The following is a 16,671-nucleotide window of genomic DNA, read 5'->3' on the forward strand; positions in this document are numbered from 1 at the left end:
ACTTTTGGGGGCAAGCTATTCTCATGAGTAACTAATTTACTACACATCACTTGTGATGAAATTATACCTACAGAAAACTGGGTCCATCCATCTGTATGGTTTGTTTTTTCTGTCATTATCAAGGAGAAATAATACTTTGTTGTTTTACTTAAAAATATTTATAATTTACTAGATATGAAATGCACTATTTAATACAAGAATAATAATGTTTATAATAATTAAAATCAATTAAAATTCTTTTGAAAATATAGCAAATAGAAACAACATGATGTAAATATAGAAAAATGATATAGGATTTATTAAGACTGACTTTGCTCACAACCTAATATTATAAATCACACTGTGGCTTTTTAAAAATACTTGAGAAATAAATAAGTATATCAGGTGAATAATAAATTCAGGATAAGAAGAGTATGGATTGAAGTAGTAAAGCTAACAAATATATACCCTAAGGGACCAATATAATTATTTTAAATTCAGTCATTAGTTGATTTACAGAGTAAATAGGAAACAATGGATTGAAATATTTCAATGAATACACAGTCATTTGCCTATAGAATTTTAATTGAGAAAGTGTAATAATTTCTGTGGGAATTACTACAAAGCACCAAAGAATTACAGAGTGCTAGCAATTTGGACAATGGATGCATGAACACATTCAATGATGCTTATTTTTAAATTTAAATTTGTAGTTAATAATGGGCATAAAACTTTTATCATAATACAATGAAGTAATTCTACAAGGTACTGGAACTATACAGGGCAGATGTGCAGCTTTCCAGGCAAACAATCCAAAGCTATAATTTAAAATAGAAATATAAATACATATATATACAAACATATATATACACACATATATGTATATGTATTCTCTTTGAATATACTTTAAATTCATTTCCACAAATGTTCACAAGTTAGTGTTTATAGGATTAACAATTATAGAACAATTTGCAACTGTTGCAAAGCCATTGAATAATTACAAAATAGCAAAAAAGTATATAAATTATGAAATGGGCAGATATCTTATGTACTATGAAAATATTTCACCTATCAGAAGATAAATTAATTCAAAATAAATATATATTAATTAATAAAACCACAAATATTTAGTAAAAAATATAAGCAGGAAGAATGGTATTCTTCATAAAATTTAAGAAGTACAGCTATAAATTATAATATTTTTATGTTATGATATTCAAACATCAGCAATTCATGTTTAGCCTAACATATTGAATTGATTGCATACATGTCTGTAAAATATTTTGAGCTAAATATACCCCTCTATCACTTATTACTGAAGTTGAGGTTGGAGGGTGATATGTCAGAAGGTTAACTCTACTTTTACCTTACTCTTTATGCAGTATTTTCAAACATCATATTTTTTACATGTGGATATTTGATAGACTATGAAATATAGGCATGGCATGATTATTTTAGATATAATATGTGATTCATTTGATTGTTTATAGAAAGTCTATATACATACAAAAATAGCTAAGTTGATGTCCCCTTCTTATGAAAAAATTGAGGAGTTTTACATATGCCTTGATGAAAACACACTCACTTCTATTGTAAATCTGTTTGTTAATATCCTCAATGAAACAGAAGTTTTTCTTACCTATATTCTGAATATACCCCTGCAAACTTATAATGGAAAAATGAGTTTCAAAATCCTACATCAGAGTATGGGCCAACCATTTTTTACAAGATTATGTTTAAGGCATACATTACAGTTGGTAATTGGCTCTGACTCAAATGGGTGCAGGTAAGTCTATTAATATCCATTAATTCTGAGTTCAGATTATAAATCTTCAACATATTAACAATAAATCAACCAAAATAATAATTAAAATATATTTAAAATTCTTAGTGAAAAGATAGCAAATGAAAACAGCATGATGTAAAGTAAAATTATATAGGATTAAATATCAACTCAAGCCTCAATCAATATGCAACAAGCAAATCTTCAAAACACTAAGATATGATATGTTAGTAACTCAAATCATCCTAAAAAATGCAAAAGAAATATTCCACAGTTAATTAATTAGGATCAACTTTCTTTCAGCATAATTTTTCCCTGCAACAAACCTAAGTAAAAATCCAATTCAAATATAAAGGCTTCACAATTTTAGGAATTCAAGTTAACATATTAGTACAGTTTTCAGTGAATTTTATACTTAAAAATGAATGTTTATTTTAGCTATTAATCATTAAATATTTGACTTCTTAGAAAGTTCTATGGTATTCTTGGCAGATTCTTGAAGAGAAATATTAGTATTTATTTGATATTTTTTTGTTTCTAAGATCCAATGTGAGGATTTCTATCATAGATGTTTGAATATAATTTACTTTCTGTAAACAGAATAATATATGCATATTTTTTGAATATTGAAAATGCTCATGTTGGATTTATTAATGTAATATTGGGCTATTTCCCTGTTTTCATTTTCTAATAATAATCTGTTTTCAGATACTAGAATCTTAGTATCTAAGACTGAAGTAAACACAATGACTATTGAAGTTCTATTGCCATTAAAATCTAATATTTCTATCGCTGAAGTCAACATTTACTCACAGCAAATTAGAATTTTCAATATTTGTTATATACTTAACTATTGTATTGGTATTTCAAGTAAATGTATGACCCTAAAATTTCTTGTCTTGTCAGCATTAAGTCAACTGTTTATTTAAGCTAATTTTACCTTATATAGAAGCTATAAAGTAAAATCATAGTACAAAAATTAAGAGTAATATTGCATCCAGAATAATGTGCCTTCCTTGCTAATTTTACTCTTTCTTATAAAGAATACAATCTAAGTCCACCTTGGTGGCACAAGGGTTAAGATGCAGCCTATGAAGCTATCTGAAGCCTCTGCAGCATAAGTTCGATCCCAGCCAGGGAGCTACCCACATGGTGTAGCAGACCTCTCCTGTCTCCCCGCTGCTCCCCTCAGCAGTGTATTTCAGTCAGTCTGCCTGTTCTGCTCCTCACTCTGTTTCTAGTGAATCCCCTCACCCCCCACACCTCTGGCCTATACCCCAGCTATTGTATAAATAAAAAAAAATAAATCTTAAAAAAAATACAATCTAGCTAATTAACATATTAATCAACTCACATACTTACCCTCCTTTTTCTGTCTTAAAAGAAAATGAGATGAATTATCTTATGGATACATTGTTGGATTCTGATAGCTAAAATTTTATTGAGGATTTTTGCATCAGTGTTCATTAGGGAGATTGGCCTATAGTTTTCCTTTTTTGTGTTGTCCTTATTCGGTTTTGGTATTAGTGTAATATTGGCTTCATAGAACGTGTTTGGTATTGTCCCTTCCTTCTCAATTTTTTGGAAGAGTTTGTGAAGGATAGGCACTAATTCGTCTCTGAATGTTTGGTAGAATTCATCTGCAAAGAGCTGATGAGACTCAGCAACAACAAAGAAAATAATCCAGTCAAAAAATGGGCAGAAGAGCTAAAAAGAAACTTCTCTGAAGAGGAAATGCAAATGGCCAACAGACATATGAAAAAATGTTCAACATCACTTGTAATCAGGGAAATGCAAATCAAAACTACCATGAGATACCATCTCACACCAGTGAGAATGGCACATATTAAAAAAACTAGCAACAACAAATGTTGGCGAGGATGTGGAGAAAAAGGAACTCTTCTGCACTGTTGGTGGGAGTGCAAACTGGTCCAACCACTATGGAGAGCTGTGTGGAGATTTCTGGACCTACTAAACATAGAGCTTCCATATGATCCAGCAATTCCACTCCTAGGTATTTACCCAAAGGACACAGAAACATCAATTCCAAAGAGCACCTGCACCCCTATGTTTATAGCAGCACTGTTTACAATAGCTAAGCTTTGGAAACAACCCAAATGCCCAAAAATAGATGACTGGATCAAGAAGATGTGGTACATATATACCATGGAATATTACTCAGCATTCCAAAAAGATAAACACATGCAATTTGCAGCAACATGGATGGCACTGGAAGGGATCATGCTCAGCGAAATAAGCCAAAAAGAAAAAGAAAAATACCGGATGGTCATAGCAGGAATCTAGAAAACTTAAATAAGGGACCAGGAAAATGAATATAAGAAAGTGAAAATCAAAATCAACAAAAAACTATGAACAAGAGACACTTTTTTGGGGGTGGGGGGCGGGAGGGAAGGATTGGGGTCAGAATGGGGCGTTTGCAATTGTATGGGGGAATATAAAAATGAAATTTAATATTAAAAAAAAAGCAAATGAGAGTTGCTCTTTTAGCAAATTCAAGCATATAAAACATTATTACTAACTCTAATCACCAGGCTATATATTAGGTCCTATTGATTATCTCATATATGAGTTGTCATTATTTTTTATTAAATTCCATGCTAAACATTTAGTGGTTAAGAGCTTTTTGTACATGGTTGTGTGTGGATGACAGTTCCTCAGTATTTCAGTAGTGTACAATTTGTAAATTATATAAAAATTTGAAATATAGCAATAATATATCTTAAAAATCATGGATGCTAACATTTATACTTAACCAAAATAAAAATTTGTTCATGTAAATTATTCATTCTAAAGAAAAAATGATCACAAACACAACATGGTGAGTATCTGTCATGTTTCTCACATCTCAGTTATAATTGGAAAATTCCTAGTCTTATGTTTTTTAACACTAAAGTAAAACCCAGGAATAGAAATTCCTAGAATCATTGTCAGCTAGTACACAGGCATGGAAAAGAATCTCTCAAATAACAAATACTCCAAACTTGATCTGTAAATGAGCAAGGTGACAGGAGCTTCATGATAGTCCATTTAGATGATGGTCAAATTTTCAGATGTCAATAGTAGCAGGAATGATAGTTCAGTATTATGTTGATTTCAAGATTGAATTCCTCCTCCAAATATGTCTGAATTGATCAGGCAGGAGTAGTTTAAAAATAAATCTTACAGAATGAAGATGGAGTACTTGTCAAGCTATAACTTCACTTAGACAACAGTTTGACACCAACAGTCATGTCACCTTTGGGTCATTTTTAACATATATTCTTAGGCATAGTTCCTGAAAAAATGTTTTCTGTTCTTCCAACAATTATTAGGAATACCTAATGTCATTTTATTGAATTCAATTTTGCTATTCATACAGAGCTCAGTTCCACTTTTTGCAACTAAAACTTGTACATGAAACACAGAAATTAAAAATGTTTTAAAGACTGTATTTACTATGAATTATAAGTGACAGAAAATATGACAGTAGCTTGACAATTTTGTGTCCCTTTATATCCTACAGCACCCAGAAGGAGGAGATCACTGAATTGAATGATTTAGGCCCAAATTTTATACAACCAGCATTTCTGTTTTTCTCTCCAGAATTTTTCTATGGGGCCATATGATGATTGCTATAGATTCAGCAGGGTTCCTAAGTAAGAGAGGTTTAAAAAGGATAATGGAAAAGAACATCAGAGATATTTTTCTAGTATGTCTGTGTTTGTGACTAATTGGTTAACACTGTGCCATAGAGTCACCATGATTGCAGTATAGGCTGCTGACTGTATTCTGTGCCTGAATACTCTAATAAACAAAATTAAATTGGGATGGTTTTCTAAAGAAGAATCTACCTTGAACATGTCATAGAGGATTAGATTACATATAGCTAATGCAAACCCTTTAAGTTATTTTATGTCAAAACAACATGTTTTTAATATAGAGAATCTTATATTAATTATAATTAGCAAAAACTAAAGACACAGATATAATCTGTTTTTAAGAATAGCAGTTGGGCAATATCCATATCAGCTGAATTAGTCCACAAAAGTATATGTTCCCGCTCCAGTCAAAAAAAAGGAGAAAAATGCTGCTCTAATTGCGGACCCCTGAGTGATACCCATTAGTTATAATTTTGGACTTGAGAAGTCAGTACTATGAATGCAATATCCAAAATCATATTGTGCTGGCTCTGAAGCATTTTCCAGCCATTCAGTTGAACTTGCCCTGAATTCAAATCTCATTTGAAACCAATTGAGATAGAACCAAAATCACATCATAAAGACTATCAGTAGAGAACTGTTAAGGCTCTACTCCACAGGAAGATGCACCTCAGAACATGGTTGAAAAATATTTATAACCGTGTCTGCTACACCTGTGTAAAAATAAAATTGCATTTTATTATGTTCTATTACTTGCCATGCAATTACATTTTGCAAAAGATTGAATCATGGTATAACTATTTAGAATCATAATGATATAAGAGATAATGTAAAAAACAGCCTGCTCTCTATTACAACAACCTTCCAATGTAGCTCATTTGCCCTTTAAAATCTATAATTGGGCTACCAGAGTGTCCTTCTGATTAATCCTCAATTCTCTTAATACCTTCAAAGACATACTCCTCACAGCAACTAGAAAGGGAGAAAGGAAATATTACCATTTATCTTACTATTCTACTTAATTGTCTCCAATGGAACCTTGTCATTATAGGATTAGCAGTCAGTCTGAGCACAGAATTTTCTGCCAAACTCTTCCTAAACACATCCTGTGTTTATCTCTGACAACCCTGTCACACATTTTATATTCTCATTTGAGGCTTATTAAAGTTCTCTACACTCCTTTTTTCTCAAATTCATACATTTACTTCATAGTATTCTCCCTGCTTCTTATTTTTCTCAGTTAAATTCTGTTCAACTCTAGCTACAGTTGTGTCATCACATCCTACTGCCTCCAATAACATGGATGGAATTGGAGTGGATTATGCTGAAAAATATAAGTCAGGAGAAAGACAAACACAGATTGTGTCACTTATATGTGGACTATAGAAAAAAAAAAAAAAAAAAAAAAGGGTCAAACTAAAACCAAACAGATAACAAACCCTAGGAATTGAGACTACTGGTTGGGGAGGTTTGGGTGGGGCGCCAGGCAGGAAGAGGGCACATTGGACTATGGTGAAGGACTATGAATGCCTTGTGGTGGATGACTCATGGTAAAACATATTTGAAGAGTGCACTCCTATATCTCTAAATCCAATACACTATTGCAAACCAGTGTTACTTCAGTAAAACACACACACACACACACACACACACACACACACATATTCCCTAATACACATAATAGATCTACCACTACACCTGTGGCATTTTGTTTTAAACATCTGTCTTGGAAAGTTTTATTTTTATGACATTATGAATAAACTGAGGAATAGACTTAAGTTCATTTACATGATTTGAATATGTTATTCAGTGCCTGATCCCTACTAGTCATCAATAAATATTTATGATAGGAAAACAAAATCAAATGATTAAAAACTACCCTCAGTAATAATGTAGAAACTAATTTTAAAGGAAAAGGTTTTCTGTGAGTGTTGGCTGAAGGTTTTTATGTGAATATTTCCTGAAAAAATTGGCAATTGATCAATTCTTTGGGGATAAGTAAATGTATTTGTACTCATGTAAATAAAAATCAAAACTTGTTGCTGATGTTATGAGCAGTAACTCAACTTTCTTCAAATTATTCATGTTTTCAAATGAAAAAGTTATTTATACAAGCTAAAAGATTGAAAATTTTTAGCATAACATTTTGACTAGGTTTCACCATTAGAAATTTTCAAATGCTGGGTTATACTCTATGTGAATAATACATCTTCTACCGAAAACTACACTGTCTTCAAAGCTTTTATTTATACTCTTGTTTCATGATCAGCATTATAGGATTTATCCTTTTAGAGATGAAAACTATATAACTAATTCTTTATATTTAAACTTTCCAAGAAATATTAAGTGGATTCTCAGGAAAATAGATTCCCTCTTTTATGATGAGTTGCGTGTCTTGGAAGAGCACTGTGATTAATTAACTCATATCTTGTGTTTTTATTAAGGTATATGCTTTTTTCGATTCTCTAAATTCACTTAAAATCAAAGCAGTACAGACTTGTGGTTGCTACACTGTCTTTCAGAAAATGCTCTCAAACAAACAAACAAACAAAAAAAACTGCTCAGAAGTTATATACTTTATATCAAGTTATACTTTATATAAAGTTATATACTTTAAAGTCTACTTTGTTATTTTGCTACATGATTTTGAGGATTGATACTTAAAAAAAAAAAAAAACCTAATCTGATAAATTACCTTCTCAATAATGAGGTTTTTTTTTTTTTAATCCACTAACAAGTGCATTCATATAGAATTGCTTCGTGTAGGGCAATCAGCAACCATTTTCATTTGACTACACCTAATGTTTTCTTTTTTTTTTAAGAATTATTTATGCTTGCATACAAGAGCTGGGGTATAGGCCAGAGGTGTGGGGAGGTGAGGAAATTCACCAGAAACAGAGTGGGGAGCAGAACAGGCAGATTGACTGAAATACACTGCTGAGCGGAACAGTGGGTGAGACAGGAGAGGTCTGCTGCACCATGTGGGTCAACTCCCTGGCCAGGAGTTGAATTCTGGCTGCAGTGGCTGCTGATAGCTTCATAGTGCTGAGACAACCCCTTGTGCCACCAGAGAGCCCCCTATACCTATTATTTTCCCTCAAGGAATGGAATCCTATACATATTTTTTGGAAATCAAAGCTTAGGTACAACTCTCATAAAATACTTTCATATGGTCCTGTAGATTTTTAGTACTGGTTCTTTTTCCCTGAGCATTAGAATTCTGGACTCTGAAGGTTGGGGTAAAAGTCTAGTATAAATGTAATTGAGTTTTTAAAGGTTTCTCTAAAGTTCAGCAGGGATTTAAAATGAAGAATTTCAAACCCGCCTGGCTATAAATAAAATATGTTCTTTAATGTTGGAACCAAGTGCCTTTTTTTCTTGTCAGCAGAAGGAAAAAATACATCAGCATTGGAAAACAGTGAAATATGACTGATAAGTCAAACAAGTTTTTATCTTTGTCCTGATGTTTTTGTTAGTAGAGGTCAAATTCCTTGTGATATTACTCCTGCTTTTCTTTAATCATCAGGGCTTAGGGGGGAACCAGATTAAATGTCTCAGAATGGAATTTTTCCAATTATTCAGCTCAAAATGAGCTGGAAGGAAACACCCATTTACACCCACACCCATACATACATGAATATACGTATATACATACACACATACATACACACATGCATAGAACTGCCATTATTATTATTCCATGTTCTTAAATAACAAATATTTGTAATTTATTATCAGCAGAAGATAACTACCAAGAGATAGGAATATCATCTAAAACAACAACAAAAATGCTAGATTTATGCAATAAAGGATTTTATGTTTATGACTAATTGAATAAGAGAGTACTTCTGAAAGAATGAAACAGGTTTATGGGAAGAATTTAGAGAACATTAAGGTATATGAACATACTTGTGCATCTTTTTTATCTTATATTTTTATTGAGGTGATATTAAAACACTCTATGTGATTTAGGAGTATAGGTTCACAATTCCTCATATGAATGCTACCATGCCACATATACCAACAAAGCACCCATAATCCTCCACTGAAATCTTATTGAAAATTTTTTGAAAGTTTATTTCAAAGCAAAATAAATTTATTATTTTTCCATGTATTGATGTGGCACTAGATGAAATATATTATCAGTAAAAAATTATTTTGGTGACTAATTCTCTAAAAATATGTATACTAAGAATGTATGTATACCAAAAATGAATATGCACTAATAATTACACAATTTGTCTATAAATTCAGAAACCATAGTAAAACACATCAGATATATTCAGAAATTATGTCCAAATTTTTAAAAGCATTTCAGGTAGATGAGATATATAGGCAAAAATTAATGTGAAAATAGATGAATTAGTTGAAGAATGTATCACTGAATTTAGTCTGTGCCCCCACTTTTACTGGGGTGGTCGAGCTAAAATTAATCTTTATTATAAACACATTTTGAAGTCATCATAAATCATCTCATGTGATCAGGTGATTTTTTTCTCTCTGAATTTCCTGATAGTATTTACCAATTAGTTATATAGTTCAACGCAGTTTCAAATAATTTATGGAAATATAATTATGTGGTCTTTATGTAGTATTTATTTCATTTGCTTTTACCACTCTCTTATTTTATTAAGACTCTGTTTACTAGAATGCACAAGTAGTGGTTTTTATAACTTTTTACTCCATAACCTGAGATGAGACCATAACTATAATCTTTATGAAGAGAACTTCTATTTAAAGTACTAGTCTTAGAAAAAAAAAAATTCCCTCTTAACTGCATTCAGTGACAATAATTCAATTGGCATATCCTATTGTATTGGATTTAGCTATGAATTTGCAACATTGCATTATCTAGATTATGTTTATATTACATCCTTAAGCAAATACTGTACCAAGAAAAAAAAACTTGGAGAGCTTGATTCTATTACTTTCTGTAAGGGTTGAGCAGGTCATAAGAGATACTTGCCGGAAGAAGATATAAATCCCCAAGAATAAATACTGGGATAAAGGATTGCTCACCTATTGGACTATATTTTATTAGTGATTCCAGTTAAGGGAAAATGCATTTTCATGTGACTTTCCACCTAAAATGCAGAGAAATTTTAACATTGAATAGAAATTAAAAATACTTACATGGAAAATATTAATCTAATGAAGTCAATGATGACTGTAAGTGCGAATAGTTTAAACACATAAATTAAATAAGGGAAGGTCAGAGTGTATTAAAAAAACTCTGTTATTTTCAAATAACCTAATTAATGAGTGAACACTTATATGTGCTGAAATTTATATGACAGAAGTAGTAGGAGATATGCTACTAAAGCTAAATACAATTGAAACTGCAGTAATCATATTTTTAATTAAAATTAAACTCCATTAACAGAAAAATCACTAAATGAATGAATATGAAAATATTATAAATATGTCAGTTTTCCAAGTAGATGTAACAATCATATGAATGTCTGCATCTAACAGCAGAGTTTTAAATTATATGAGGCAAATTTGAAGTACAAATAGTTACATCATTATTATAGTTAAAGACTTCAACTTCCCTTTATCAGTCGTTTATAGGACAGACAGAAAATCAGTAAGGATAAAGTTTACTGGAAAATATAATATCAATCAACTTGATGTAACTAACATCAAACACCAACAGAAAATACTTTCTTTTCAACTCACATGGATTGTTTACCAACATGGAATACTTTCTGAGTCAAAAATATACTTAAAAAAATGTTGTCAGTAGGAGACAAAGTATGTATTCAAACATGCTTTAATTAAATAAATACTTCTAATCAAATTAGAAAATAACAGAAAATATAACTATAAAGAAAGTAAATAATTCATCTGCATATAACGATGGTCTCAAAAGAACTTAAATAGTTTGAACTATGCAAGACAAAAATAGCACATCTAAACTTGTGCTATGACAATGAAGAAATTACAAAAAAGAAATAAAGGAAAATGTGTATTACTTATCCATTTAGAAGACTTAACATCAATAATGTAAAATCCATCTTAGGTTTGAAATTTTGAGCCTGAAAGTATACAAATGATTAAAAATTAAATTACACATCAATGAAAATTAAAGGATAAAATAGAGAACAGTAAGAAAACAAAGATGTATGTTTCAAAAGATTAATAAAAGGTATAAACATCGAGTCATGTTAAGTAAGAAAAAAAGTAAGAAAATTCAGAATATCAGAAATGAAAGGGGTCATAATAACTGGTCCCATGAAAATAAAGAGAACAAAAAGGATTTTGGCCTAAAGAATTGACTTTAGTGTATTCTGTAAGTGTATGTGCAAAATATAACACTGTATAAAAACACATACTCTAGCTGATATTGTTATTTTCCATGCAGATAATGTTAATATTCTGATGTATGGATGGCAGATGGAGGAATTAGTTTTCTCATTGCAGGAGTGGCAAATTGTGGATAGTAATGGAGGAGGCTAGGATACCCTTGTGTGACAGATTAGAGTTGGATATATCAGTATGAATAGCTTAATACACATATGATGATGACATCTGCAGATAAGCTTAGATATGTATATATACATCTGTTATTACACATACACATATGTTCTCATTGTGTCAGCTGGGTGTACCGACAAGCAATGAGATACCAGTATTTATGTATACACACAGCACCCCAATTTTGTTTTATAATACCATTCTCCAATAAAGGGTACGAGATCTTCTTGGTGAAGTGACTGATTTAAGGGTGATGTAAAAAAAATAAAAGATGAGCCAGAATTAATGAAGCACCCAAAGCAAGAAAGAAATGGATCTGTGAAATCAACACAGGAGTCAAATGAAAGAGGTTCCAGTGATCAAACTTAGAGCAATCATTAAATGGTAGCATCGGCAGTAAGTCATTTTGATAGTATGTACTTTCATCATAAAGTGACAAAAATAATAATTTACCCGTGTAGTGCCCCTTCCAAAACTGTCTGCATAATTTTCATCATGACAATTCACCAGATAATCTCAATTAAAACTCCTGTGCTATTCCTCTAAAATCCCAAAATGGATAGAAATAAAAGGCTGTAAATAATTAAGTGATGTTAAAGATATTGAGCAAACATAGCACTCACGTGTTGTTACAAGTATCTATTGACACATGTGCCTTGGAAAACTGCTTTGTGCTATATCCCCTAAAGATAAACTCATGAATACTCACGCTGAGGAAATTCATGTTAGATGTACATGGAACAGAAGTGCAAATATTTGTATGCAAATAGAAACATCAAGATTGTATATATATATATATATATATATATATATATATATATATATATATATATAGTAGTGTATTCAAAAATTAAAATGAATGAACTACTTCTTGAGGGAATACAAGTGAATCTTATAATCATTATTTTGAGCAAAAGTTGTCAGACAGTTAATTTAGTCTTCAAATACAGAAAAAAATAATTCATGTGATAGTTGAGAGAATAGAGTTTAGTGAAGAAGAAATGGCATAAAAGTGCTTCTCTGGTTGATTAGTAATATATCATTTTTCAATTTGGATGTTATCATAGAGAGTGTGTACTCTGTGGAAACTAATCATTCTTTTTACTAGAGATGCATGTAGTTTACATGTAGTTTAAAAGCATTTTTATAAAAATGTGTGCATACATGAACTAGACAGCCTGAATCTTAACAGAGATAAACAGAGAAGGTGTTCACTAATATTAAGGTAAATTTTAATTATCAAATTAAGGTAGCATGCCATTTGTAAATAAATATGCATAAAGAGCAATGGAGTAAAATGAAAAATCCTAAACAGACTAAGCATTCCATCAAATGAATGTAAATTTTGAATATCAAATTAGAGTAATGATAATCATGAATAAAAACACGAAGATCAATGGAGTTAAATGAAACCTCAGGAATTTAAACCATTTTGCAAATTTAAGGAATTTCATTCCAATGCAGAAAAGACAGAATTGTCACTAAAGTGTAATGGTATGACTGATTAACCGTTTGAAAAAAAAAAAAAAAAGTTATAGCCTTATCCCACATTACATACTGTGATAAAATATAAGAGAAAATATTTAATTGCTAACTCTTTTTAAGTTCTAGAAAATATGTGAGAATTCTTCACTTTTTTTCTGATGGTGATAGTTTTGTTTAAATTTGATGATTTGTGATATAAAAGACAATTTGAAGACGGTAAATATTAAAATTTTTAACAAAGTAGGGAAATGTACATTTTGGAAGACAGTTTCTAGAGCTGCAGGATTTGATTATAGGGAGAAAGACAATTTTATATTTACTTTGGATTTTCATTTTCATAGCTTATTTTTTTCTATGACATTCACAATCCAAGTTGCTCTAAGGGGATTTTATGGAGTCTGTAGTGAATGTAGTGGCAGAGATAAAGAACTGTGTGAAAATCACCATTTACATTTGGAATCTATAAAGTTGTTTGGATTATCTCTCTTTATATTTTAGTTAGACAAATTTCTAAAATCACACTTAGTATACAAATAGTTCAAGTGTGTCTGTTCAATTAGTTAATGACTGCCTGTAACTGAAATGAGAAAAATGAAACACTGTTTTTGGGTTTAGTAAGAAAGCAAATGGGCTGACTTTCAGAAGTTAAAGAAAGAGTGGAAAGATAATGTGGTCTATATTTCCTCTCTCTTTTTTTTTTTTTTACAGCAAACAGAGATACACAATGTGTATAAGCCAGATAATTCTTTAAAACAAAGTGAGTTCTTCATTAGTGTGTCTCTTATAAATAGTCCATTCACTTTTAGTACAGCACACATTGATATATTTTATCAGAATGTTTCAAAATTGTTAATAAACTGTCTATGGGTTACCCACTGATGTACTATATCTGACATAAGGCTTGATATTGATTTTTTTTAAATACATGCAATACCCTACACAACTATTAGGTTATTTGGTAAAATTGGTGAAATCACTGGACCTGAAACATGCTTTCTCATTATGTTAAAGAAGAATTAGGGCCTCCCCAGTGGTGCAGCAGTTGAGCGCAGCACTGTGAAGCATTCTGCAGTCTCTGTAGCGCTGTTTTGATTCTCAGCTGGCCAGGGAGATACTCACATGGCGGGGCAGACCTCTCCTGTCTCACCTGCTGCTCCCCTCAGCAATGTACTTCGGTCTTTCTGCCTGTTCTGCTCCCTGCACTGTCTCTGGTGAGTTCTCTCACCTTCCCGTGCCTCTAGCCTATACCCCAGTTCTTGTAAAAATAAATAAATCTTAAAAAAAAATAAGAATCATATTAGGCAGGGTACTTTTAAAATGTCATTTATTTCTTTACAATTCTAACACAAAATGTATTTCTATCATTATGCATAAAAACAGGTAACTCTACTGGTTCATCTGAATATGGTACATTCTTCATTTATCACAGTGTGACTATTATTTTGTTGTATTTTTCCTTTTGTTTTTGTTTAATTTATATTCTTCTTAACGTGTACTTCAAAATCACACCCATTCTGAAATGTGTGTACATATTCTCTTTGATGACTTGGCAAAATCTAGTATAAATATCTAGTATGGAGGGAGGCAAATCTCACTAACAGGAACTGGAAGTTTAACAAATGATTAGTGGGTGGGCTCAAAAAATATATCTAGTATGATGGAACTTAAAATAGTAAGGGAGTTACCATATTATTTATAAATGTTTCTCAAGCAAATATAGACCACCACACAATGGATAAACTCCTTCTAAATCCTTACTTTATAATCTCAATTTTATATTATATAAAAAATAACTTGCCATTGATTATTTAGAAAATGAGTCTTTATTGCTTCATAGTAAGACTAGGTAGCATTATGAGAAATCAATATTTTCTTCACCGTCATGAAACTAAAATTCCAATTTTATAAAACAAATTACAAATTTGTTTTAAATATACTTTTATGCTTCTTAAAATGCTGTTCTATCTTTTATGGAAAGAAAAGCAAATTCATGCATTGCTCTGCAGGCTCAAATAAAGTTGGCCACTGTGACCAGTTCTATGATGATTTGTTAAGGTCTTCTGCATTTAAAAGCAGAAACTCATCTGGTGTAAGGTTAAGCTGACTAGGGCATAAATTTCATATAGGGAAAGTATGGTTTCATGGACAAATTTTAAGAGTCTATGTGAGTCACAGCTGAGAGAACTATCATTCTAAATTATACACTTTCTCTGTCCACAACATTATTTTAAGTCCTCCCTTTGATTTTTTTTTTTTTTTGGTGCTCTTTAAAAATAAAAATGCAGTGATTTTCTGGCAGAAGCTAGAATAGGAAACTATCAGCCATTAAAGGAAATATCTGAGCTATTGACAAAAGCTTAAATTAAAATGAACCTAATGTGAAATGGAATTTGCATTCTAGTCGTCAGTGTGGTATATAATCATGTACTGTATGCAGTTAAATGAGTCTGTTGTCTGGCTGTAATGAATATCTACATCCATCCTAACAGTTAATGAGGAATAAATGACTTATTATCCACGAATGACTGTGTCTAAATAGCTCTGCAACAAAAACAGAATATTAAAATGTGTATCAAAAATAGATCTTAAATGATAATGAACTAACTACGATTATTAATTAATTTTTTAAGTATCATAAGGTTCACTGCTTTAGGATGAAATCAGCACTAGAACAAGTTCAAGCACAATAGCAAATTCAAAGTCTGGATTTCAAAATGCCAATATGTATATGAATATCTACTTGTTTGTGGGTATGCATTCATATGTGTTGTAAGTAAATGTGTATAAATGTGTATATACATATATGCATACATACACTAACACATTTTGAAGAAAAAAATCTTTGTAAGATATGTTCATACTTTAAAAATAAAAGCATTTAAGTAAGCTTATGTCCCCAAAAGTACTGCAATTCATGCTTACTACATTCATAAATAATTTATAAATTATTTAAATAGGATGATATTTTAGAATTATTTCTTGATAAGCCTGAAATCCATTCATATTTTTTAAGATTTATTTTTTATTTATGCAAGAGATGGGGTACAAGTCAGAGGTGCAGGAGAGTGAGAGGATTCACCAGAGACAGAGTGGGAAAAAGAACAGGCAGATGACCGAAACACTGCTGAGGGGAGCAAAGGGCGAGGCAGGAGAGGTCTGCCAGGCCATGTGGGAATCTCCCTGGTTGGCAGGGAATAGAACCTGCTCTGCAGAGGCTGCCCGCAGACAGCTTCACAGGGCTGTGCTCACCCACTGTGCCACCAGGGAGGCCCAACCCATTCATATTTT

This window comes from Talpa occidentalis, unplaced genomic scaffold, assembly GCF_014898055.3.
Source record: "Talpa occidentalis isolate TD23 unplaced genomic scaffold, MPIMG_talOcc4v2.1 talOcc4.6, whole genome shotgun sequence".
Lineage (NCBI taxonomy): Eukaryota > Metazoa > Chordata > Mammalia > Eulipotyphla > Talpidae > Talpa > Talpa occidentalis.